Source organism: Vombatus ursinus, unplaced genomic scaffold, assembly GCF_900497805.2.
Source record: "Vombatus ursinus unplaced genomic scaffold, bare-nosed wombat genome assembly UNPS02014782.1, whole genome shotgun sequence".
NCBI lineage: Eukaryota > Metazoa > Chordata > Mammalia > Diprotodontia > Vombatidae > Vombatus > Vombatus ursinus.
The window spans coordinates 211,443-239,088 of NW_020954560.1; the positions used below are offsets into that span (position 1 = coordinate 211,443).

At 41.5% G+C, this 27,646-nt stretch overlaps 1 protein-coding gene and 1 long non-coding RNA gene across 4 annotated transcripts in view; one reads left to right on the forward strand and one right to left on the reverse strand.

The window, feature by feature from the left end:
• The window catches only part of FMO5 (flavin containing monooxygenase 5), a 76,946-nt gene that overhangs the window by 2,982 nt on the left and 46,318 nt on the right, over positions 1 to 27,646 (forward strand). The gene's annotated exons all lie outside the window — the stretch shown is intronic.
• LOC114046388 lies at positions 10,702 to 21,046 on the reverse strand. Of its 2 annotated transcripts, XR_003569508.1 has the most exons (4): positions 20,863 to 21,046; positions 19,140 to 19,228; positions 11,289 to 11,389; positions 10,702 to 11,042 (listed from the first exon to the last, which is right to left on the reverse strand). It is a non-coding gene; the product is annotated as an uncharacterized LOC114046388 (long non-coding RNA). The 2 variants fall into 2 exon arrangements; XR_003569507.1 differs by lacking the exon at positions 19,140 to 19,228 and having other exon boundaries at positions 10,705 to 11,042; positions 20,863 to 21,038.

Here is a 27,646-nt window from a genome sequence, read left to right on the forward strand (position 1 = left end):
CCAGCATTTCCCCTCATACCCTGAAGGGGGCAGCCCAGGACCCTTGAGCCCAAGAGTCTTGGGAATGGCAGTGTCCCACAAACCATCATATCTACTTCCAGCCCAATTCCTATAGCCATCACTGAGGGGAGAAATCATCATGGAGAGGGGGCCCACCTTCCTTATCACCACCAGCAGTAACTGCTGACCAACTGCCAATGACAGGGATTGAAGCACAGGGTCCCTGGCAGTGGTAGCCCCCACCCTCTGGACCACCATTTCTGCTTCCAGCTCAACCCTCCCTCACAACCATCATCTGGGGAGAGGAGGTCAGCCATCCCTAACAGCTGCCAACCAGCGACCACTCACAGGGCAGGCAAACCAGCAAGGAGCCCTAAGGGAGAGGCAGGAGGCTGTATGTGCCAGGTACAACAAACCACTACCACTACTTTGACCACCATCCCCCCACCCCAACCTGATGGGGCCAGCCCGGGGTTCCTGAGCCCAAGAGCCTTGGGAACGTTTCCAGCCCAGTGTCCTCAGACATCATCCTGGCAAACAACCCCTGGGGAAATGCAGCCTGGTAACTGCTCCTGCTGGCATCATTGCCATAGGTGAGGGGAAGGAATTCTCGCCACCAAAGTCCTATCAAACTATTTGACATCAGAAACTGGTGTGATTTCATCAGTGGAAATGACATGAAGAAGAAGCATCACCATCTGCTTTGACATTACACCCTAAGGACCCATGGGACTTTTCCCTCTGACTTGTAGCTGAATCTTTTGGTGTCTCTTATCTCCACCATTAGAAGGTGAGATGCTTGAGAGGAGGGATTATCTTCCTTTTCTATTTGTATACCCAGGAATTGGCACAGTCCTTGGTACACAGTAAGCACTTAATAAATGCTTTATTCATTCATTCATTCCTATGGCCAAAGAATAGATTGTTCCCAGGAGATGCAAATTCTTTGACCTTCAAGCCTCTGAGTGACCTGCTAGATTTCCTTGGGAGATTTGGCAGGACTGAAGACCACTGATGGATTTGTTTTCCTTGTGTTGAATACCTAGAATCCTAATTATCAGTCATGCAAAATTGTCTATAAATTATTTTGTTACTTTCCTAAATCTGAGACCTCCTACAATGTCAGTTGTAACTTGCCTATGACTGTCCATCCTATGGGACTTTCATTTGTATCTTCCCATAAAGGACTACAATATATAATTTTAATTACGATAAATGCTTTTAGGTTTGACACATTGATGGATTTTTGACTTCATTGATGTGGATGTACTGCCTCCATTGATGCAGATGGCAATCAATCCATGCCCTGTGTGACTCTTGTCCGTGTCATCTTAAGGAATCTATCCAGTGTGCTGGGTGACACTATCATTTAGTTCTCCTGACATTTCATGGATACCAGAGGAATGCTCAGATTGCTGTCTGTCTGTCTCTTTATACACACACACAAACACACACATGCATGAACACACAAAGAGTATCCCAAAAGTCTTAGTTTAAAGATTTCATTGATTAGAACTGCACTCGGGGCAGCTCGGTGGCGCAGTGGGTAGAGCACTGGCCCTGGATTCAGGAGGACCTGAGTTCAAGTTTGGCCTCAGACATATAACACTTACTAGCTGTGTGACCCTGGACAAGTTACTTAACCCCATTGCCTAGCAAAGAAAAAAAAAAAAGAAAAAGGACTGCACTAAGACTTTTGGGACACCCTGTATGTATAAATACATACATACACAGGCATATATGTATACACCTGTGTGTAATATAATTACACATGTATATGATGCATACATATGTGTTTACTTGGCCTAGTGTGTATATCTTTTTATTTTTAACTATGAATAATGGTAATTTATTCAAAAAAGTATTTTTGAGTGCCTTTTATGGTCCTAACACTATTCTGGACACTGAAGGTAGTCCAAAAAAATGTAATTATGGTCTCTTCCTGTCATAATTTTATAGTTGAGATCAAGAGAGAAGACATGTATGTGTGAAAGAATTAAAATAATAATACCAATATTTCTATAATGCCTATTATGTGCCAAACATTTTGTTAAGCACTTTACAAATATTATTTGATCCTCATAACAACCCTAGAACTCCATTTTAAAGATGAAGAAACTGAGGCAAACAGAGGTTAAGTGACTTGCCCAAGGTCACACAGACAACATATGATCAAACACCCAAATGAGCGATGTAAATAATAAGTGCCATGCGAGTTCAAAGAAAGGAGAGATGATGGTGAGCGAGGTTGATCAGGTAGAGCGTCCATCATTTGATCTTGGTCTTGAAGGAGGAGGAGATTTTGGATGGTCATCAAGGGGACAAAGGTGCACTAGATGCACATGTGCTCAGGTGGAGAAAATGGAATGGGTACAACGTGCTCCAGCAACAGGGAGGGCAGCTTGGCTGGAGTGGATTATTTATATTTGGAAATAGTAGAAAGCAAAAATCAAAAAGGAGAATGGAGCCAACATGTGAAGGACTTTGAGTGCCAGACAGAGGACTGTGGGCATTTTCTGGCAGGTAGTTACAGCCACTAGTGGTTTTGATGGTGTGATGGGACCTGGACCCTGAATTTTCCCATATATCTTCAGCTGCCCAGATCTCCGGCTTCTAGCTTAAAGCGTGCAGGCCCACCCCAGCCCACCTCCATTACTTAATTAGTTTACTTGATTGTCCTTAATCCCTTCTAGAGCCTTTCACCATTGTACCTGAGCTCCACCCCCCCCAGGCTATTTACCACTCCTTAATCCCATCCAAATCTACTCATAGTCTTTTCTTGTATGTAAGTATCACTTCCATCCTCATCAAATCCAAAGATTCACTAGGAACTTTGTCGGCTCCTATTAATACTGCAGATTCACTTAGAATCTAGCCCGCTTCTGTTGGCTCAGTACTTTGACTGAAAGAAGTCTTGAGTGGTTGAATTATTTCGAGGCAGACACCCATGTACCCTTACATTTCCAGGTTCCCAGCACCCCAAACCACAACAGCTTTAGACTAAGGGGTAACGGGAAGAAGGTATTTGGCACCAGTGTTTCCAAGAGGTAAATCAAAGATTATTAGTGTAGCCCTAGGCAGCCTTACCTGAGTGTCCAGAGAGGTGGCCATCCTGCCATGCTTTGCCCTGGTCAGATTACATCCAAAGTCTCATGTCTAGTTTTGAGGCCCCATTTTAGGAAAGACGCTATCAAGCCAAAACACATTTGGAAGACTTCGGGGGAGGGGGGAAGGGTGTGATAACAGGATTGAAGTGTTTGATAAATTGTCCTTCTTAAAAAGGATTAGATTCTTTCCTTCGATTGGGATTAGATTTGAGATAGTGATCAAACCAAATGCAGTGTGTGTAGTTGATCAATCAGATTTCAGTTTGAATTAAATGAAAACTGCCAAACAAATATTTACTTCACCAAGGCTGAACTTTAAAAAAAAAAAAAACTCTGATAGCTGTGTTGTTGTTCATTCGTTTCAGTTGTGTCCAACTCTTCGTGACCCCATTTGGGATTTTTTGCAAAGATACTGGAGTGGTGTGCCATTTCCTTCTCCAGCTCTGTATTTCAACATAATCTGGTGCCTTTGTAATTTTATATATTTTATTTTATGCATTTAAAAACATTACTCAGAGAAGGGGTCCATAGGTTTCATTAGGCTGCCAAAAAGATCTATGACACAAAAAAAAAGGTTATAAGAGCCCCTGAAATACAATTATCCAAAAATGAAATGAGCTGTCTTGAGAGGCAGTGAGTTAGTTACCCTTCCCCATTTGAGTAAAGGCGGGATAACACTTGTCAGGGATGTCACGGTGAAAATTTTTCTATATAGAATGATGAACTATATGGCCTCCTTGGCCATTTTAAAACTGTGATTCTGTAATAGCTTGCCAAGGGAAAAGCTAAATGAATTAGAAGGCATGAGAAAATGCTAGGGTGTTGATAATAGGAATGCAGAAGAAGAGACTAATTTGTTTAGTTTCTATGCACAGTACAGAGAAATTCTGAGTAACAAAATGGTAGATAAGAGATGAATGACGAAAATGAACAGCAAGTTCATGACACAGGAAACAGACAAGAGACCCTCTTGAAATTACCAAGAATTCATAGTCCCTGGCTTTTGATTCAATTCAGCCATGAGAAAAATGATTATTTTCTTATATTAATAACCAATTTTATACTCAAAAAGGTTTCTTTTTACTTCCTTATGAAGGACAGGGCTAACAATGAGACATTTTCCTCAATCTTGGGTGGGATAGCTTAGTTCTGATTAAAGGGTCTGATCTAGGTGAATTCTGGCCTGTTGTTCAATTCAGGTATGACTGGATGGAGGGATAGATCCTTTTTTTTTTTCAACTTTTTTTTTTTTTTTTTTTGGCTAGGCAGTAGGGTTAAGTGTCTTGCCCAGGGTCACGAAGCTAGTAAGTGTTATGTGTCTGATGTCAGATTTGAACTCAGGTCCTCCTGAATCCAGGGCCGGTGCTGTATCCACTGAGCCACTCAGCTGCTCCTGGATACATCCTTTTGTATAGATTGCTGGAGGTTGAGTGATCTGGGTGTGGACATGAGTCCCTTCCTCCCAGAGCAACAATCAAAGTTGTGTGTGTTTGTTTGTGTGTGTGTGTGTGTGTGTGTGTGTGTCCCATCCCCTCGTTAGAATAAGTCCACCTTTCTTTTTTTTTCTCCAAACTTATTTATTTATTTGGAGAGAATCATTTCACATTTTTGTCAAAATAGATATTATGGCCTATACTAATTCTGTGTCTCCCATGTGGTCAGTCTTTGTGTCTCCAGGAAGAATCTTCCTACATCTAGGGCCCTCTATCCAAGAACTGAGGTTTTTTGCTTGGGATATGAGAGAGAGCACACAGGACAAGGTTCCACCAGCTAGAAGCTGGGTGAGCGAGTTTTTGACTGTGTCATGTGCAATTCACCATTACCATCCTTCAGGGAAAGATACTGATGCTACCTAGCCCCATGATCTGAGCAAACCTCAGAATATTTCTGTAGAGTCCACAGTCGATAGAGATATCATCACTATGAAAGGCAAGTAGATTTACATGAAAACTTTTTCCTATTTTACCCATCCATTATCTGGATTTGATTGTGTAGTGTTTTATCTGCAATTATACTTAACACCTTGTATTTGGAATGTAATGATGTCACTAGGTAATAGATGTGATTGTCATTATTTTACTCCCAAACCTTCTCCTCTTCTTAACTTTCCTATTGCTAATAGGGTACCCCCATCCTCTTAGTCACCCCAGCTCACAACCTGGATGTCATCTTTGACACCTCACTCTCCTCTCACCCCCCCCACACCCAATCTGTTGCCAAGACCTGTTGATTTTACCTTCGTAATATCTCTTCCATATGCCCCCTTCTGACCACTGATGACTGCCACTAGCCTGATATAGGCTCTCATTCCCTTATACCTGGACTATTTCAGTAGCCTGCCGATTGATTCCTCTGCCCACGTCTCTTCCCACTCTAGTCTTTCCTCTATTCAGCTGTCAAATTGATCTGCCCAAACCTCAGGTCTAACTATGCCCTTCCCCCTACTTCCCTCATTAAATAAACACCATTGGTGGGATCCCTGTTACCTCCAGGGTCAAATATAAAATCCACTGTTTGATGTTCAAAGCCCTTCAGTGACTCTGGGACAAAGAGTGAGGCCGAGGACTTTGTACAACTCTACCTCACTTAAATCCAATTCATGTGCAAGTCATCACATGTGCATGGAGTTGGTCTTCTTTGAAAATAAACAACACAATCCTACCTTCTACAGGAAGCCTTTCTCGCTCTCTCTTATTTTAGTGCCTTCCCTCTGCTAATTATTTCCTATTTATCCTGTATGTAGCTTGCTTTGTCTATTTGTCTCTTGTCTCCCCCATTAGATTGTAAGGCCCTTGAGGGCAGGGGCTGTCTTTTGCCTCTTTTTGTATCCCCAGAGCTTAGTGCCGACTGATTGATTGATTAATGGATACAAGGGAGATGGGCCAAGGCTGTAAAGGGAGGCCTCTTGGAGGAAGTGGTCTTTGAACTGGGCTAGCTCGGTGAACTTTTTTTAAGGGACAGTGAGATAATTACCCTCAGGAGCTCTTTGCTTTCTTAGTGTTGGGGTTCCAGATTTCCCTTCTATCCAGCCCTGGGACTAAACCAAATCTGCCGTCCCCCACCCTCATCCCACTTCCTGTACTAAGGTTTGTGCTGGTGACAATGTAGGGCTGTGTCTTTTCTGATGCACAATGATACACAGTTGTATAACTAGTGCTAGTGACTCTAGGACCAGAGGAAGCTGCTCCACTTTTGACTGGGATACTGTATGTCCTTGTGGAAATATCACTTGGAGCAATAAGGTGCTTATCTATGAAGCCTCAGCCCCAAACCTTGGTCCTCTTAAGTCCACCTTTTATTATAATATTCATTCTCTCATTGTAGCATTCAGCAGAATTCATTCAGCAGAGCCCCCCCCCCCCGGCCAAAAAAAAAACAAAACAAAACCATTGACCTCAACTTATTGATTATTTGCTAACCGTATGTAATCGAAAGGATTACGGACTGCACAGTACTTTCGCTTTAGGTTCGGGTCTCAAGATATAATGACACGTGCTCAGTATAATCTTAACAATCACATTTATTTTATGATGATTAATAATGATGAAGGCAACACAAGCATATAAAGATAAGAATAACATTGAATGCAATAAGTATTAATCAAAATCAAGAAAAGGAGGAATAAGAAAAGGAAGGATACACACTCACTGACCAGGCAAGCTCAAATACCTGTGAGACTGAGGAGACTGGAGACGATCAAGAGGTCTGATCAGGAGGCCAGAAGAGCAGTGTCCTGCCCTTAAACAAAAAGGACCGTGCACGCATTCCACCCTTGAATGACAACAACAGAGAATAGGCGTCCCTGTCTCTGAAATCAAAGTATTCTAAAAAATCCCCTTTCAGATGTCCCTTTTATATCTATGTAAACCAGGGAAAAACAATCTTAATATTTTGTTTTGTGTACATATCCTTGGTGAGCTCAGGTCCTGGATACGCACACATTCTAACCAAGGTGGGAGCTTGATCGGAGCCCCAAATACCTGTTTGTTGTGTAAGTCTCCAAGGAGTGATCAGGTCCTTGGACAGTTACACACTTCTCTCAAGAAAAATGTTCCTTGAGATAAGAATTGCTTTCCCAGGTAACACAGTTTGTTGATTACTTACTGTTCCGTCTCCATGGCACCCTCGACCATGCATAACTCCAATTTACATTCTTTATGTCAGTTTCGCGAGGGGCTGGGGAAGATCTTCCTCAGTTTCCCTCACACTATAATTAATAAATTAATTATTAATTACCCAGAAACTATGTCTCTCCAACTCTTCATTCATCGCAATCAACTCTATGCAAGGCACTGTGTAGGTTATCAGCAATGCTTTGACACTTCACAAATTCCTGATTTCATTGGCTTGGGGGAACAGGTACTCTTTCCACCAATGCAGATTATACTTCCTTTGTTACCTAAGTGGATAGTCTCCAGGAACTGCTGCAGCTGGAGAAATTCATCAGCTGGTCGCTAGCCCCTCTCAACTTGGCTTGGACTGTTCCTCAAACATTCTGACTGAGCCAATACTCCAAAGCCTTTCCAGCTACATAATGTCTGCCAGTGCTTGTACTTTGTTGGTATAGCCTTCCTTAGGGAAGTGAGGATCAACTCCACACTATCATGTGGTATATCAGGGGAGGACTAAAGTGTCGGGCATGCAAAGACTGAAATAGTCCCTGCCCTCAAGGAGCTTACAATCTAATGAGATGGCAGGAAGGTGGATAAGATGTGTACTCAAATAATTGCAAATCTTCCAGAGGAAGTAGGATTTGAACAGGGGTAGGATTACTTGCCTATCAATCAATGAGAGCCAGAGTGATTTGGGGTTAAGGCTGGTCTTTAAGAAAGAAAAAAGGAGGCAGCTAGGTGGCACAGTGAATAGAGCACTGGCCCTGAAGTCAGGAGGACCTGAGTTCAAATCCTGTCTCAGACACATAACACTCACTAGCTGTGTGACTCTGGGCAAGTCACTTAACCCCCATTGCCTTACCCCCCCCCCCCAAAAAAAAAGGTAAAACAACAACAGAACTGGGATTTACATTCCCTTTGGGCAGAGCACCGGCAGGTAAGAGTGTGATACCGTATGTGGACAGAGGCAAGGAAGGGAAAGAAAGAAAGAAAGAAAAAGAAAGGAAGGAAAAAAAACCATGTTGCCTAACTGGCCAGTTCAAGTTTGGTCCCCAGTGAAGTAGCTCACAGAGGTTGTGCTTTATCCTTCGTTCTCGAATAGGACCATGACATCAGGGAGGTGATGCCATGACATGCAAGTGAATTGGATTTCAGTGAGGGAGGGCTATGCAAAGTCACTAGCCTCACTTTCTCCTCTGGAGCCGTCTGGGTCCAGGGGCCACATATAGATCAGAACAACTAAAGATGCCCCAGGATTTCTTTTTTCTTTCTTGAAGACCAGCCTTAACCCCAAATCACTCTGGCTCTCAGTGATTGGCCAACAGGAGGTCCCAGCCCAAGCCCTACTTGGTCATCATTTGGGCCCTGATTGGCTCAGAATGAATGTAAATAGCATTCGTTCCTGTTTTGCCCAGAAACCCTGAGGGTCTTCCCCTTCAGATCAATTTTTTTTTTTTTGACTCAGCCTCATTTCTTATTAAGTCTTAATCATTGAATGGGTGTTGCCTCAGTCAAACTGAGATCTGTTAAAGACCTTAGCTTGAAAAGGCCAAGGTCCCCCACTGCATTCTGGGCCATCTCCAGTTGTCCTGATCTATATCTGGCCACTGGACCCAGATGGCTCCAGAGGAGAAAGTGAGGCTGTTGACTTTGCACAGCCCTCCCTCACTTAAATCCAATTCACTTGCATGCCGTGGCATCACCTCCCTGATGCCATGGTCCTCTTTGACGAAGGACAAATAACAACGATTACATGCCTATAGGAAATCTTCCCCAAAGCCTATTCTGTAATCAATCAATAAGCATTTATTAAATACTCATTATGTGCCAAGCACTGTGCTATGCACTTGAGTTACAACTACAAAGACTGAAATGATCCCTCCTCATGAAAAGTTTACACTCTAATGGAGAAGATGCTAAATACATATTATATGTACATGATTCATATATATACATATATGTACATAGAATAGATATAAAGTGAATAGAATCATAGATTCAGAGCTGGAATACATACAAATAAATAAAATGTAGTAAAATACAACATAATTTGGGAGGGAAGGCACTGGCAGCAGGAAAGGCTTCATGCATTAAGTGTGTCTTGAAGAAAGAAAGGGACTGTCTAAGATAGAGATGAGGAAAGAGTTCATTCCAAATATAAGGGACAGCTAGTGCAAAGATAGAGCAGTGGGAGACAGTGTTGTGTATGAAAACAGAAAGAAATCCAGTTTGAATGGATTGCAGCATGCAGAAGGGGTGATTTGGAGACATGTTACTGATCAAATTAATGGGCCTCCTTAGATAATACTTGAAGGTATCCATCTAATATAAAATCAATATAAAATAAACCATTAAACCTACAAATATAACATATCTTAAGAAATCAGATTCATTGGAATCTTGGCACATTGGAAATGTAAAGTCCTTTATATGAGTTTAAAAAAAAAATCATCTACTATCCCAGGGGCAAGGTAGAAGGGCTAGTCACCAATTAATATGAAAAAATACCTGAGTGTTTTAGTGAAAGTTTAATGTGTGTTAATAGTGACACAGAAAAGTTAGAAAGTTGGGCTGCATCTGAAAAGGAAGAGAGATCTGGAAAGGAGAGTTGCTAATTCTACTTTGTCCTGACCTAGTTATACCACATTAGTAATATTGAACTCGGTTCTAGGGGTTATTTATTTATTTATTTATTAGGCAATTGGGGTTAAGTGACTTGCCCAGGGTCACACAGCTAATAAGTGTCAAGTGTTTGATCTGAGGCCTGATTTGAACTCAGGTCCTCCTGACTTCAGGGCTGGTGCTCTATCCACTGCGCCACCTAGCTGCCCCCGCCATTTATTTCTTGGTCCATTAAAGAACATGGTTCTCTGTTACAATTACCATAAGCTAATTATCATCCTTACTGCCAAATCAGTGGAGAGCCTATGACACTCAAGTTTACAGATGGGAAGGTTGAGGCATAAGTGAATTGAGGTTTAAGTGACTTGAGTAATGCCCCCTGGTAAATCACTGTAATAAGCAGTTCTAAACCCTAATTGTCATTACCCTATCTGGTCAACAGTGTTGCTCCCATGTTAGGTAAAGGTTAGGGCAGCCAGATGGCACAGTGCATAGTGTTGGGCCTCGAATCAGAAAGACCTGAGTTCTAATTTGGCCTCAGATATTTACTAGTTGTGTGACCCTGGGCAAATCACTTAACCCTGTTTGCCTCAGTTTCCTCATTGGTAAAAAAAAAAAAAAAAATGAACTAGAGAAAGAAATGACAAACTACTCCACTATCTTTGCCAAGAAAAACCCCAAATGGGGTCATGAATAGTTGCACACGACTGAAATGACTGAACAACAAAATATACTATTTTTTGTACCCTTTCCCAGAAGTAAGATAACACTGTTCCCTCTCTTCCTCTTTGAAATAAGCTGCAAATTTTATTGAAATATGGTCAGTTTTATGGGAATAGGGACTTTTATCTTGAAAACTATTCCAGCTAAGGAATAGTTTTATAGTATTATATTCCTATGCCCCAGCTTATTTAGCTTTTAAATATTGCCATCACAATGGATCCATGAAATCATTGTTCCAAAGCTAACCAATCCCTTTATTTTATTTATTCCATTCAGTTTTTATTATGAACTTTATTTTCAGTAAACACAAGCTTTTCAAAATACAAAGAAGAAGAGGAGGATTATATAAGAATCTGTGAAATTCTTTCATATCCAATTTGTTTTTAAGCAGTATATTAGATTCTCTTCTTCTTAGCACCATCTTGTCAACTTCCATTGTGCCACGAGAACCAAGTGGAAGAAGAAGCGAATGTGTAGGCTGAAACGCAAGAGGAGAAAGATGAGGCAGAGGTCCAAGTAATCAGATTGTGCTGACCACAGAGGCCACAGGAGCAGAGACAGAATGACCCTTGGTGACGTTCTCAGGAAGGCAGAAACCTTCGGAAGACATCACATGTCCTATGAAGGACTCCACTAGCTCTACCATCTGATAAAGGACTCTTATCACCATTTGACAGCACCCTGACAAAAGGATGTGCCATCGTTTACTGCAGATTCCACCTACCTGCAACTTGACTTAATGCCATGGGATTTTCATCATTCCGGACTGATGGTTTTCTTTGTGGCTAAGTGTAGCACACCTGTATAATAAATCCTCAATACTTTCTTGTTTGAAAAAAAAAAGAAAGTGTATTAGATTTAACAAGTTAATAAAAAAATGTCCTTGTCTTTCTGAATTTTTTTACTTCTGTGCATAAAAAAAAAAGTTTTATTGATATTCTTAGGGAGGGTATATCTAGCACTACCTATTAACCTACTCCTTCCCCTACTGAAGTTTTACTTTATATAGTGGGCTCTACATTTGTGTGTGTGTGTGTGTGTGTGTGTGTGTGTGTATGTGTGTATACATATATGTGTGTATGTATGTATATGTATACATATATATATCTATATATGCAAAGAGAGTCCAGAAAAACAAACCAATATACTGACCATATCTGAAATGCATGTCTTTCTGCATCTCTAGTCCACTACCTCTTTATGAAGAGGTGGGTATGTTTCATTATCAGTTTTTTGAATTCACTGTCCTTCACTGCTTTGGTCAGAGTTTTAATTTGTTTTTCAGGGTTGTTTTCTTTCTTCTTTACTTTCTTTCTCTTTCTTTCCTTCTTTCTCTCTGTCATTCTTTCTTTCCTCCCTCTCTCCTTCCTTCCTCCCTCCCTTCTTTCCTTTCTGTCTTTCTTTCTTCTCCTTTTCTTTCTACTCCTCCTTTTCCTCTTTCTCCTCCTCCTCCTCCTCCTCCTCCTCATCATATTGTGTACAGTGTTCTGCTGAATAGTCTCATTTCCCTTTGCATTAGTTCTTACAGGTCTTGCCATGTTTCTCCAAATGTATAATGTTCAATATTTCTTATGATGGAATAGTATTATATTCCTATGCCCTAGTTTATTTAGCTACCCTCCATCTGATAGACAACTGTTTTGTTCCCAGTTTTTCACTACTACCAAAAATGCTACTATAAACAAGCTTGTGCAAATAGGTTCCCTCTGGCCTAATAGTAGTAGTATCACTGTGTCTAAAGGTCTATACCATTTAGTGACTTTTGGCAACTCCTTCATTTCATAGATGAGGAAACTGAGGACCAGAGCGTTTAAATAATCTGCCCTAGGTGGCAGTCAAAACTAGGACCCAGGTCACTATACTGCCTGATGAAAGGAGATAGGGAAGAACCAGTGAGGCAGTAGAAAAGTAGATAAGGAGAAAAAGGTATGTGTGGTCTCAGTTATTTGTTCAACTGCTGTCAGTTTGGGACTTCATTTTTCCTGACCCTTGCTTTTGTTCAGCCACAAGCAGATGTGCCTTTGGGTTTTCCCCTACTGCTGTCAGTCACCTAGCATTTATTAAGCACCTACTATGTGCCAGGCACTATGTTAAATACTGGGCATACAAAGAAAGGCAAAAAAGGCAGGCCCTCCTCTTAAGGAGCTTAATCTAGTTGCAGATACAATATACAAACAAATATGTACACACACACACACACACACACACACACACACACACACACACATACACAGAGGATAAATTGCTCTTATGTTCCGTAAGAAGAAATCAACTGCCCTTAGGTTGTAGCTCCCAGTATGTACCTTCTCCTTAAATCAACTCGAGTTTTCCATGTGCTTAATTTGCTATTGAAGGGCACTTAATCTGCCCTTCTCCCACTGCACAAAATGGTCCTAAGGTCACTGATTATTACAACAGAAAGAAATTCAAAGTATCATGATATTCTTAAAACCTGAAACTGTAAGGCTGAAGGTCAAAAATCTGATGACAATCTAGGGAACTGAGTGTGGGCAGGGACTGTATTTACAAGCATGTTTGTGTAATCTACATGTATCCTTCCCAGCAGACTGCTCGTACTATCATCCTCCCTCCTCTCTCTCTCTCTCTCCCTCTCTCTCTCTCTGTCTCTGTGTGTGTGTGTATCTCTCTCTCTGGCTCTCTCTGTCTCTGTCTGTCTGTCTGTCTGTCTGTCTGTCTGTCTCTCTCTCTCTCTCTCTCTCTCTCGATCCTACCAGTCTTACTGGCTATTATCTTTTATCTCTTCATGTTTCACAGTGAACTTTGAAAAAGCCATCTGCACTTAGTGTTTCCGCTTCCTCTTTTTTGTCTCTCTACTAAACCCTCTGCATTCTGGCTTCCAACCTCATTATTCAACTAGAATCCCTCACTCCAAAGTTGCCAATTGCCAAATATAATGGCCTTTTCTCAGTCCTCATCCTTCTTGATTTCTTATCAGTATTTAACTCTGCCTTCTCTGCTTTTTTTGTAACACTACTCAAGGAGGACCCATGAGCCATCCTTCCATTTATGCAATGGGTATTGTCCATCAATTTCCACATGACAATTTCCACATTTCCACATTTCTTGAACAGTATATAATGCATTCTAAAATTTTCTAAGAGTCAGTCAAGTTCACTGGCCTATAGTTTGTAGACTCCATTCTCTCCCTCTTGGAATGAGATGTCCAGAAATTGATACATTTGCCCTTCGTCATTTCTATGTTCTCTCTTCCACTTTCTTTGGCTTTTCAAAGGTCATTGACATTGCCTCAGTAATAAGTCCTATTGCCTTAAGTTCATGTTGGCCAACTATGTGCTTTCTTCTTGTCTTCTAACTTATCTTGGACATTAACTCCTGACTAATGGTTTTTCGTTCTGGCCTTTCCAGTCCAAGCATCTTTCTCTTTGGCAAAGAAAAAGACCAAATAAGAGACACTGAACAGCACTTCCTTCTTTCCATCATTAGTTGCTATCCCATACATCGGAGCATTCCTAGGCCTTCTTGAGCCTCTTCTTTTCCCCAGTATAGCTTAAAAAAACAAAAACCCAACCCTCTGCCAGTAGCTATTGTCATCAGCCTCAGCTCATTCTGAACTTTTATACTTCTGACACTAATCTTAGAGAACTGCTCATACTTTTGCATTCCTCTATTCTGTTAAGGTTTTGTATGACTTCTGACAAATTGCTTAACCTCCTCAGCCTATTAAATATCTATGTACACATATGTACGTATGTATATATTGTTGTTCATATCCAAATATAATAAATGATTTGAACTAGGTGACTTATTCACAAGATCATTATCTTCATATTCATAGAGTTCATATTGCCCAGCACAATGGCTGGCCCATAGTAGAAACTTGAATAAATATTTGTTATTTAATTGACTGCCAATAGTTAGAGAGCTAGACAGGACTTTAACAACTACCTAGTTCAGTTCACTCATTTTGCAGTTGAGGAAGGCTGAGGCTAAGGGAAGCTAGGCGGTGCAGAGGATAGACTGACTGCATAGAGTGCTGGGTCTGGAGTCAGGAAAGCCTGAATTCAGATCTGGCCTCAGACACATACAAGCTGTGTGAACCTGGGCAAGTCACGTAACTCTTTGCCTCAGTTTCTTCATCTGTAAAATGAGCTGGAGAAGGAGATGACAAACCACTTCGGTATCTTTGCCAAGAAACCCCAAATAGGGTCATGAAAAGTTGAACATGACTGAAAGGAATGAACAACAACAATAATAAACTGAGGCTAAGAGCTAGGAAGTTACTTGTTAAGGGTTTAAATTCAGGATTTGAACTCAAGTTCTTTGACTCTAAACCTAGGTTTCTTCAATTTGTTCTTTCCCTCAAAATTCAGTAAGAATTTATTAAGCATCTACTGTGCTTGGCACCACATAAAAGACAAAAATTTGCCTACCCTCAAGGAACTTACATTCTACAAGAGGGAAGCAACATGGACACAGATAACTAAATACAATGTAAATATAAAGTAATTTGGCAGAGAAACACCAACAGCAGAGGCGATAAAAAAAGGCCTTATATAATTGGTGTAACCTGAAAGGAGACTTGAAGGGAGTGAGAGGACAAAGGCATGGAGGGGAGAGGTGTCATGGCAGGTGTGGAGCTGGGAGGTGGGATATCACATATGAGAAACAGTGAGTAGGCCTGATAGGCTAGATGGTAGAACTCTCAAAGGAAATAATTTGTAATCAGTGAGTGAGATAACATAGTTGTAAGGCACTTTGCAAACCTTAAGGTGCTCTTTAAATAAACTATTATTATTATTATTATGGATAATAATAATAACCTGAAAAGATAGACTGGAGCCAGATTGCAAAGGGCTTTAAATGCCAAACAGAAGAGTTTATATTTTATTCTAGAGGCAATGGTCAGACCTGTGTTTTAGGAATATCAGCTTAACAGTGGTGTAGGACAGTGAGGCCAAGTTAAAATCGAAACTGGAAAACTGAAAATGAACACTATCTTTGTTGTATTGTATTTTTATTTATTTTGTTAAAATTTCCCAGTTGCATTTTAATCTGGTTCAGGCTGCACTTGGAAATTTTGTGGGTGGTATGTGCCCACAGCTACCATGTATTAACTTATCTACCTACAGTAGCAAATGGAATGAAGACAGAGGCAAGTGGGGGTGAGAGGTGAAGAGAGGCTAAACTAAGGTATTAGCTGTAAGAGTAGAGGGAAGGGACCTCTGAGATGTTGTGGTGGAGAACTGACAGGACTTGGTAATGACCAGATCTGGAGTGTGAGGGAGAAAGAAGAGCTGCTGTCATCAGTATCTGTCAGGAGCCCAAGCTCATACTGGGCAATAGCCTTTCCGGCATTTTTCTTCAGGGCCCTTGTGTCGTGGGAAGACCAACGGCTCTGGAAGTCCTGAGTTAAAAATCCCACCTCTGTCTCTTGTGTGACCTTGAGCAAATCACATCACATCCCTGGACCTCAGTTTCCTCATCTGTAAAATGAGTAGGCTGGACCAATTGACCTCTGAGGTCTCTTCTAGCTGCAGACCCATGATCCTGTGATTTTTATCTTCATTTCCATCTCTGGTAAAATCTGAGTCTGATAAAATGGAGTCTGAATGCAGATTGAACCATACTTTTTTTTAAACATTATTATTCTCGTTTTTTGGGGTACGGGGTGGATTGCATTTTCTTTTGCAACAGGGCTAATATGGAAATGTTTTGCCTGACTGAACATGTATAATCTATTTCAAATGACCCATTTTCTCAAGGAGGAAGGAAAGAAGGGAGGGAGAGAGGAAAGAGAATGTGGAACTCAAAAATTTTAAAAAGCAAATATTAAACATTTGTGTTTACATGTAATTAAGAAAAAAATTAAAAATGATCTGAGTTTATGGATAAGTTAGTTCCCTCTATGACTATGTCAGCTTCTTTCCACTCCTTCCCTTTTTCTTATTACTCATCATATTCAGTTGCAACAGTATAATCAGTTTCACTCTTGAGAACCTCCCATCCTTCTTGTACTACTTCTTTGAAGTCTCACGCTGTAAATCTATACCCATCTATTCATTCTCTGTACTCTGAAATCTGATCTTCCCAAACCAGAAGTATGTGTTTAGACTCTGTCAAATATTTCCTTCCTTATTTGTTGGGAGCTTGAGGATGTTAAATACTGCTGCTCAAGTTTCACTTTTCTTCCAGGACCCAATTAGCAATCTCCCTCACTTTTTCTTTCATCTTCTGAAGGATTAATTGATCACTGAGAAAAGGTAAGTGTTTTTAACTGCTCTAACTTTAGCTGACGTTTTAGAATAATAGCATATGGAACAGCTCATCTTTTCTGTTTAGCTTTTTTTTTCTTACTATCTTTTGTTTATCATTTACCATCATATCAAATTAGCATTCCTTATTGGTATTAAGGTGGACCTTTCTGCCATATCAGACAGTTTCAGCTACCTCTGAAAACATTAATCAAATAAATATTACCATTTCTGGAAAGGATAGGTCAGTCAATTGCCTTTTGACTCCAATTACCATTCCCTCTGACTTCCTTGGCCACCACCTTCCTTGTCCACCTGTTGGCTTCCCCTGTTAGAGTGAATGGAAGCTACTTGACAGCAAGGACTGTCTTGCTTACTTCCATTTATATCCCTACCACTTAACATAGTACCTGGCATGTAGTAAGCACTTAGTGGGTGCTTTTTTTCATTCATTCATTCATTGATTGTGGTCCATTAAAATCTCCAGATCCTTTTCATATAAACATCTGTTTAATCACACACCACCAATCTTGTACCATAAGGTTGATTATTGAATCCAAATTTAGAACTTTGCCTTTATTCTCATATTAGATTCTGCCTAGTAGTCTAGCCTGTCAAGAGAGATCCTGACGCTATTAACCTTCTTAACTCTCTCCCAGCTTTGTTTTGCCTGCAGATTTGATAAGTGTTCTACCCATACCTTCATACCTGTCATCAACAAAAACTTTTAATGGCACAAAGCTTAAGACAGATCTCAGGGGCACTATGCTGGAGCTTCTTCAAGCTGACATCAACCCATTAGTGACTGACTACTCTTGGGGTTTGGTCATTCATCCAGTTCCCAAACCACCTAATTATACTACCATCTAGCCACATCTTTCCATCCTGTTCACCAGGAAAACATGAGAGACTTTGTCAAATACTTTGCTAAAATCTAGACAAATTTCTGTCTATGGCACTTTCCTTTTCTACCAGTCTGGCAATCTTGTCTAAATAGGAAATTAGGTTAGTCTGGCATAATTTGTTCATGACGAAACCATGCTTGGCTTCTGTAATCATGGGGGTTTTGTTTTGTTTGTGTGTTTGTTTGTTTTTACATTTCCCTTTAATAATATATTCTAGAATTTTACCAGGAACTGAAGTCAAGCTTGGTGAATACTTTCATTCCCTTTCACTTTTTGAAAGCTATGACAATTGTCCTTTTCAATGCCTTCTGTTCTGCATGATCTTTTAAAGATTCTTGACATGCTCAGCACTTATAACTGCCAGTCTGTTCAGTTTTCTTGAACATAGTTCATTTATGCCTGGTGATATGAGCTCATCATGGGGTTGTTGCTAGGTGCTCTCTCATTGTCTCCTTACTTATTCTAATTTTCAGCTTCCTTTTAGCCAATTTTTGCTCTTTCTATTCCAATCCAAAGAGTTCTCTTTGACAGGAAAAACAAAAGCAAGTAAGAATTTAGTAGTTCTGCCTTCCCTCATCATCCAATCTGCCTCAAGCTGTGGTGCTCTCCCTTTTGATCAATAGCACTTTTAAAAGCCTCCATTCCCTCATTTTTTTTTTGTCATCAGCATCCATTGTCAGTCTCAGCTCATTATAAGCTTTAGTATTTCGGACATTGTTCTTACAGGAACCACACCTGTCCCTGCTTCCAGCTCCCATATATGCTCTTTACAATCTAAATTGATTAATGAACACTTTTGGCATCTACCTCAATCTTTTTGGCTGGCTCTCCATTTTTCTTCTCATAGGAATTTTTTTTTTCTGTTTCTATCTCAAATTTCCAAAGAACTTCCTGTCCTTCCTGGGCCAACTTTCTCTGCATAATCTTACTTTAGAAACGTACTTCCTCCCTTGGCCCTTTCAATCTGCTTTCCCAAAATCTAAGGCATGTATCAGTTTGTGTCTAGCAGGATTTCCCTATGTTTGGTTAATAGAAACAAGATCTTTATCCAACCAAGGATAGCAGGTTATACAACAGAATGTGTTCAACCTTATTTTCTTGTACCAGAAAAAGTGTGGACTAGTCCTGGTTTAAAAGGTTATTCTAAAACATAAGGCACTTTACACAGTTTGAAGAGACAAATTGATGCTTTAGAATTATGGTTCCCAAAGTGGGTGATACCGCCCCCTTGGAGGGCACTGGAACGATTCGGGGCAGAAGTGGTAGTAGCCTCAGGTGCAATGGGGGGTGTTGAATAAAAATAAGGGGGCGGTGGAAGCATAAAGAGATAAAGATTTTGAAAAATTGATAGTATATGTTTCATCTGTTGTGTAACAGAGTTAAAGTCATAGTTATTATATTATTTTCCAAATAAACACACAAAATACAAGTTATAACCTATCAGTAGTCAAGTCTGTTGACAGGTCTTGATAAGCATGTGTTGGCAGGCGAGCATGGTGCTCATTATCAGGAAGTCCAGCACGCATCTGCAGGAAGAAGTACGTGTAATGACTTGTTTACAATATAATACTATACGGTTACATGACACAATATTGTGCCCTCAAAATTTCAATTTCAAATTTACAATACATTACTAAATTTAAGATGTGTCACTTTTTAAAAAAATGTTTTCTATTTTTTTGAAACAATGCAAATTTTAAAAAAGAACCCTTAAAGGGTTAAAGAAAGTAGATTTCCAGTAGGGCACTAATTTTTTTTTAAAAAGGGGGTGGTAGGCAAAATAAATTTGGGAACGTCTACTTTAGATGAATAGGTTACCTGCACCACTACTGATTCTGTTTCTGGCACCCAACTTGTCATAACTGAAAGTTTCTCTACTTGAAGACTATCATCTCACAAGGAACCAGGAAAGGGCCTTGTCACAATGACTTGGCCAGCAGAGACTACTTGCAACACTTTTTACCTTCCGTACCTGAGGAAATGTCTATTTCCTCACTAATTGGCAAATCAGAGTCCCTCTTATCTGACCTTGCTAAAAACCTACTCAGATCTAGGATCTTCTTCCTAATGGTAGCATGTCATGTGCTATGAATGCAAAGATTTTTGTAAGTCATTTGTACACATGGAAATACCAATGCACAAAATTCAAACAGGGTATAACGTTAATACCACAGGTGTTTTTTGTTTTTGTTTTTGTCTTTTTTTAATAGACACACCACTCCTTTGAAATACACATTGCAGGGTGTAAATTGAAGGGTCGGTACTGCTATAGCAGAATACCTTACTGAATTTAAATTCTTCTACATTTGTTAATCTTAGCAAGTTTGTGTTTTGTGTGAAATATATTTTTATATAAAAAAGATTAAACAAAAAATAAGATTATTCTACATCTGTCATCTATGCAAGGTAGAAAATGGAGAATAGGAGAGGATTTAAGTTGGTAGGCAGAATGGGAAACCATTCTCCAGATTTCAGCCCTTACAGGGTGATTTCATTATTATTGGCATAGTTTTCAGGAAATTTGAATTTCCAGAATATCAGAGAGCCCAATTTAAATGTAAAAACAAAAAAAAAATCCCCCGATATGTATTTTTTAGAGATTAATTATCCTTTCAGATTATTTATTCTCCTTCTCGGCTCCTTGAGATGCATTAGAGGTAGCTGCAGGCACAGTGGATGGAGTACTGAGCCAAGAGATTTGAAGTCCTGAGTTTAAATCCTGCTTTAGACAAGACACTAGTTGTGTGACCCTGGTCAATTCACTTAACCTCTCTTTGCTTCAGTTTCCTCAACTGTGAAATGGGGATAACAATAGCACTTATCTTGCAGGTTTTTTTGAGAGGATCAAACGAGATAATATTTGTTTAAAAAAAAAGTACTTAGCACAGTGCCTGGCACATAATAGGTTCTTTATAAATGCTTCCTCCTTTTCTTTCCCTTCCCTCCCATGAGCAAGGACAATAGATTAGTCACTCTATGTCTATTTGTATGTGTTTTTTGTTTGTTTGTTTTTAGCTCACATCCAAAAGTTGGCCCATATGCAAATTTAAAAGGCAAAGCTTGTTCAAGGGAAGAATATTTGTTGCGTGCCGGTGGGTCCCCTAGCTGACGTAGTGCACTTAGTCAGCTATCCCACCCAAGCCTTCGCCTGCATACTCACCCTGCAGTCTTCAGATGTCTCTGGCCCCTCCATGGTGAGAGGGGAATGACTAGACAGAACACCCGAGTTGGCAGTTGTGTCTTTATTGATTACATAGCTTGCTGCGCTACTACTTGCTTTGCTCGCTCCCTGCTCAAGTTCCCTACTCTCCGCACCCTCCTCGCTGCCTTTTCAACTCCCTCGAACTCCTCCCCCCTATGCCCATGCTCCTCCTCCGTTCCTCCTTCGTAGGTGGAGCTCCCTCCTGTTACAGAGGCCCTCCCAGTGCCCATTCGACAGTTGGTAAGTGTCATGCGTTTCTGGGCAAGCCCAGTCTCTGGGCAGGCCCAGACGCTCCTGGGCAGGTAATAACCTCCAGGCGTCTCAACTCCCCTACAGGAGGCCAGAGGTCCAGAGCAGGGCCCTAACAAATATTAACTCAGAACTTTAAAACACCCCAGTTGCCATCATCTGCAGACCTCCATATTGCTCTGCAACTTTCTCAATGACATTAGGCTCCTGGCTTCCTCTGTACCCCATGCTCTGCCATCATCTTTTTTTTTTTTTTTTGGCTAGGCAATGGGGTTAAATGACTTGCCCAGGATCACACAGCTAGTAAGTGTTATGTGTCTGAGGCCAGATTTGAACTCAGGTCCTGCTGAATCCAGGGCTAGTGCTCTATCCACTGCGCCACCTAGCTGCCTCCTTGCCGTCATCTTTAGGCACTTTGATATACCTGTTGATATTACTTCTGATAACCTGACCATATGTAGGGATGCAGATCATCTAGAGGGATGGTCCCACCATAATAAGAAGGTACTGAGATACCAAGAAAAGAAGTAGTCCACACCAATGTGGTGGTATAGGTAAATATAGATATGGGTTTTTTGGGGGAGTTTGCTCACAAGAGCCGCCATGGGTGGTGACAGGACAGTGATACAGGCCAGATATCATATAGAAACAGAACCAAGAAGGCCCAGTGCCAAGAGATGGCCCATGGTCACGTGAGTGAGTACGCGTAAATTTCCCCATGACAGCTGTTTTACTCTTTACGATAACCGTGACATCACAGGTCCCATGCTTAGGCTCTTCCTTTTGCCATACTCCACTCCTCATGACCAGCCCATACATTCCTTCGGATAGAATCTTCTTCAAGCGCACAGGTGATTTTGTTAGCATGGAGGAAGCTGAGGAGCCCAACAATGAATGACGTTGGGGGCACAATCCAGAAGAGCGATACAAGCATAGGCAAGAAAACAATATAATTTATAGGAAAATTACCACAATTGTTACAATTTTCTTCCATCCCATCCCTAGGGAGGCAAAGAAGGAATCCATTGCATCTGGTGGGTGTTCTAGGTCAGAAACTTGGGTCTGCGTATGTTTTGGCAATTTGGTGACTCATCAGGGATAAAGGCACACAAGAAGTTTGTATTACAATGCAGGTTCTGTCTTGGGCAGTGGTCAAGATATCCAGTGCCATTCTGTTTTGTAATACTACTTTATGCATTTGCATTATTTCTGATGTTAGCAACCCCTATGCTCCGTACTATCAGTAAGGGCACTCTGTATAAAACGTGTGAGGGCGCCTACTTGGGTCTTACATCCTCTAGTACAATATTGGATGTAATGATATACAAAAGATGATTTTACCACTGGAAAACATTTCCTGTCCAGCAGGCTTTGAAAAGGGGCAGGTTAGCTATAGGTTTCGTAGGTAGGGTCTCTACAATAGTCTCTGGGGCAAATACATACCCTAATGTGCTGTGCAACCTTGTGGCAGCCATGACCACAAGTATGGGCCACATAGCCACTGGGTGCCATTTGGAGGTGGCCACGCTGTTTTTTTGCCAGGATGAGTTCTTGGATCCCAGCCATATTCCCTCATTTACTGCTGTAGGGGGGTTACATAGAAGGTGAGATGTCCACCCAATCTGTAAGGGGCTTGTAGGGCACCTGACCCAGAGGACACCATTTTGGTGTCAGGATAGAGAAGTGTCATAACAAAGGAAGAATATATGGGCATGTTTTTGCTCCCAGCACAAGGGTGCCATCTGTGCTAGGTGACCCAACCCTAAAGTGACTCACATGATTGCGTTCCAGATTTATACAAGGCCAGAAACACATCAGGTGTGGTTTCACGCCCTCACATCCTTTTTCCACAATTCCATGCTTACATTTGGAGAAAAGGAACAACCGCACCCCAGGCTGGTGGTGTTGACCAGCCATTCTATTGCTTGACTGGTGATTCTAGATGTCAGTTTTGCTGGTCACCCATAGAAGGGGCCCATTGTAGGAACACACTGCAGGTCCCACTGGAGATTAACCAAAGAAGGAATAGACAAAAGCTAGGGACTAAAGCATAATCACTTAGTAGGTACAATAAGGGGAGATTGTTGCTGTCTTTCATTATAATACAGGTAGCCACATTTGATGTAGAGAGTATAGTGACTGGTACTGGCATTTTGCCAAGCGAAGCAAACCACATATGTTGCCTGGAGGGGGTAGGTGAAGGGCATGTCAGTGTAACTGGGGTTGAGGTGGCAGGGTGTGGACCTCTCTACAGCACCTATTTCTTCTCTTTTAATGGTCCTGGCTTCTTGCCACAAATAGTATGTCAGGTCCATCAGGTCCTCTCTTTAAGAGTTAGAAAGAGTAAGACCTGAAAGGTCCTCCATGCCCATTGGAATGCACCAGCCTATTCTCCCAGAGGGATCTGACCATTTTAGGTCCCATTGCAACATACACATTCCTGGGTGTCTTCAATATTAGTGTTGTTTTAGATTCAGTTAAACAAAGTACAATGGCAGTGGAGGTTAAGGGTGTCACCCTAACAGTCATGGGCATGTCAGGTTGTGAGCCTGAAAGGTCATATAGAGCTCTAGGCCCAACAGGGGCTTCATTGAAGATCTTAAAGGCATGAGGCAGCACTTTGCCCAGGCCCCCATCATGTCATGACCTGTTAGTGCCTTTACTTGTGCCTTCAAACCCCCATTTTTATGTTTTACCAATCCAGCTGCCTGGGGGTTATAAGGGAGGTGGTACTATCATTTTACATTATGCTCACCAGTCCATTCTTGTACATCATGATCCATAAAATGAAATTCCCTGTCACTCTCCATTTAGATTGGGTACACATACATAGTAATCAGTTTTTCTAATTCTTGTACAGTTGTTTGCTGAGTGGTCCACTTACTGGAAAATGCCTACATGATGCCTGTAACTATCTATACATACCAGCGCATACCTGGAACTCTCATTCATGGGCAGAATTCCAATATCATCGACCGCCACGTCTTTGCTGGTTCAATGTTGCTTCAATGCCTCATTAGATGTCCAGGGGCATAAGGTATTTGCTGTGGCTTTTAGCGGGCACGCACCAGATATTGGGCAACTGTTTCTTTCATGTCCCTTTTTGTGAGAGGCAACCCAGTATTTTTTGTTATTCTCCAGCCTACTCTGGCTCCCCTGTGGCCACTTTTATGATGGACCCAGTTGACTATATCAGTTAGTGGTCTAGGCACCAGTGCACACACCCTGGTTAAGGCATCTACCTCTGTGTTCCTGGGTTGTGTGTAGGCAGTGTGCCAGGACATGAAACACTGTCAGTCAGGTTTGGGATCACTTAATCGTACCCACATATCTTGCCACATGTCACTGTCCTCCAAAAGTTTGCCCAATACAGATCATTCATCTTTATGCCATTGACCCATCCACATAGTTAAGCCCAACTATCTGTGCATACCCCAAAAGTCATGGTTCATACATCACCACCATCCAAACTGCCCACAAATGTGCTTATTGGCTGCTATGCCCCTTAACTGTCTCTAGCCAGATGATGTTAGTGGCAGGTTGAATCACTACCACTGACCAGGTAGAGAGGAGTTGCCCTTAACTGAGTCATCTGTAAACTATGCCTCAGGGGGTATAGTCCCCATACCTTCTTTACCTTGTGGGAGATTAGGGACTGGGTCAACAGTTGACATTTCTGGCACTCAGTGTATGTAACAGAGCCTAAAATAGCTTGTAGCTCAGAGGACAAGGCGCTGTCTGATAGATGGCCTCTTTTAGTCAAGCTGTGCTACAGCCAATTGTGATTTCATGAATACCACTCTATCTACCCATTCATTGATGGGATAAATGGTACACATAGTGATTTGTGCACCACCTTTAAGGGGCTCCAGTTGCTGCAGAAAAAGATACATTGCCAATAATTATTTTTTTAATAGGAGTGTATCTGGTTTCTAGACCTTTCTATAAATCCTAAAGCCACATGGCCCTCCCCTTTGTTTGCCACAGGCTCCATCCCATTCCTTCAGGAGTGACTGTGACATCTAGACTGAAGGGGCTTCTTTGTGTATAACCCCTAAAGTTTTCATTTGTTGTACCAACATCTCAGCCTTTTCTAAGGCTTGTTGTTATGCCTTTCCCCTTTTCCACCTGGTGCCTTTCTTGCTTAGCCTGAACTGGGGTGGCAATCATTGAGCCAAGTGAGATATAAATATTCTCCAAGACTCTGAAACTCCCCAAAATACTTCCTTTAACTGTGGTGGGTAAGGGGTAGACTTGCATTTTATCTATGACAGCTTCTGGCACCACTCTTGTGTTACCCAACCACACCACCCTGAAGAACTTTACAGATGTGCCAGGTCCTTGGTTGTGGGCCAGATTCATGACCCATCTCCCTTCTTGAAGGTGTTCTGTCAAGGCATGCAGTAAGTCCTGCAAGAGAGAAATAGTCTCATGAGTTAATATCATGTCGTCAATGGAATGGGTCCTTTGGATGTCTTCATGGAATGGAACAAGCTGAGTTCCCAGGCTCCTATGCCATGGCAGATGGTCGGGCTATGTAAGAAGCCCCAGGGCAGGGCTGCTGACCCTCTAATGTGAAGGCAAATTGGTTCTGGGCTTCTGGGCCTAGGGCATGCTGAAAAAGGGTGTTAGCCAAGTCAAGAGTTGCATGATAAGTACCTGGGTGGTTTGCTAGGTACTTCCAGATGTCTGTAATGTTTGGTACAGCAGCACAAACACAGGCTACTACTTTGTTAAACTATAATCTGCAGTCATCCTCATGACCCAGCTAGCTTTTGGACCGGCCATACATGACTATTAAAGGCACTACAGACAGGCTGCAGCCTACCCATTCTATACAATTCCTGCATTCTCTCTCCTATCTCCTTGTGTTCACCAGGGAGGTGAGATTACCAGGTTGTGACTATCCACCTTGGAGCCAATAGAGCATAGAGAAACCAGTTCCCATTTGGCTTCACCTTGGAAAACAGTTTTTACCACTCTACCCTAAAGCCTGAATTCACCTATCGGCCTCTGTAGAGTCAAATCTTATATATGGAAATCCTCAAGATGTATTCTGGCATTGGGGAGATAAAAACCGAATACTGGCTGGGAAGGAGTCTCCCTCTTTGCATAATCAACCCCACTTGTTTTACTTCAGTGGTCCCCCTTCCCCCTGAGATAGTTGTTGGGACCCCGGAATGGGCTGAGGTTCCCATAGATGAGGTTGCACTCAGCACCAGTGTCAACCAGTGTCACTACTCTCTGTTTACAGGGCACAAGTGAAGTTAATAACACATGAGGCTTCTGGCTGCGCTCCACTGCAAGTCCTTGGGATGACCTTGGCTCCACCCCTAGTCCCTGGGGAGAGGTGGCACCCACCCAGAGTCCTAGGCATCAGCTCTATGCTTTGCTGCAGGGCAAGGGCAGCCAGAATTACTGTGCAGGCTTAAGTTTTCTCCACAGCCTCACAAGCATTTGGCTGTCTGTCAATCTAGCCCATAACTGGCAGGTCCACCCACATCTGCTTTCTAGTTACCTTGATAAGGCCTTTATATTTGCTGGCAGCACACCTCTGCCTAATCTTTCCCCATTCCATCCATCCTTCACTCAGCTGCCATGGTGATTTTTTTTTATTAATTAATTTATTTTTAGTTTTCAACAATCACTTCCATAAACTTTTGAGTTTTAAATTTTCTCCTCCTCTCTCCCCACCTCCCTTTCCAAGATGGTGTGCAATCTGATATAGACTCTACATATACATTCCTATTAAACATATTTATACATTAGTCATGTTGTAAAGAAGAGTCATAACCAATAGGAGGAACCACAAGAAAAAAGAAACAAAACAAAACAGAAGAAAAAAGAGCAAATAATATGCTTCAATCTGCATTCAAACTCTATAGTTCTTTCTCTAGATGTGGATAGTATTTTCCATCATGAGACGTTTGGATTTGTCTTAGATCCTTGCATTGATGACAAGGGCTAAGTCTCTCAAAGTTAATTATTGCACAGTGTGGCTGTTACTGTGTAGAACGTGCTCCTGGTTCTGTTCACTTCACTCAGCATCAGTCCATACAAGTCTTTCCAGGTTTTTCTGAAGTCTGCTTGCTCATCATTTCTTATAGCACAATAGTATTCCATTACATTCATATACCACAACTTCCTCAGTCATTCCCCAATTGATGGGCATCCCCTCAACTTCCAATTCTTTGCCACCACAGAAAGAGCTGCTATAAATATTTTTGTGCATGTGGGTCCTTTTCCATTTCTATGATCTTTTTGAGATACAGCCCTAGAAGTGCTATTGCTGGGTCAAAGGGTATGTACATTTTTATAGCCCTTTGGGCATAGTTCCAAAATGCTCTCTAAAACGGTTGGATCAGTTCACAACTCCACCAACACTGCATTAGTGTTCCAATTTTCCCACATCTTCTCCAACACTTATCATTTTCCTATTTGGTCATGTTAGCCAATCTGAGAGGTGTGATGTAGTACATGGTGACTTTTCTAA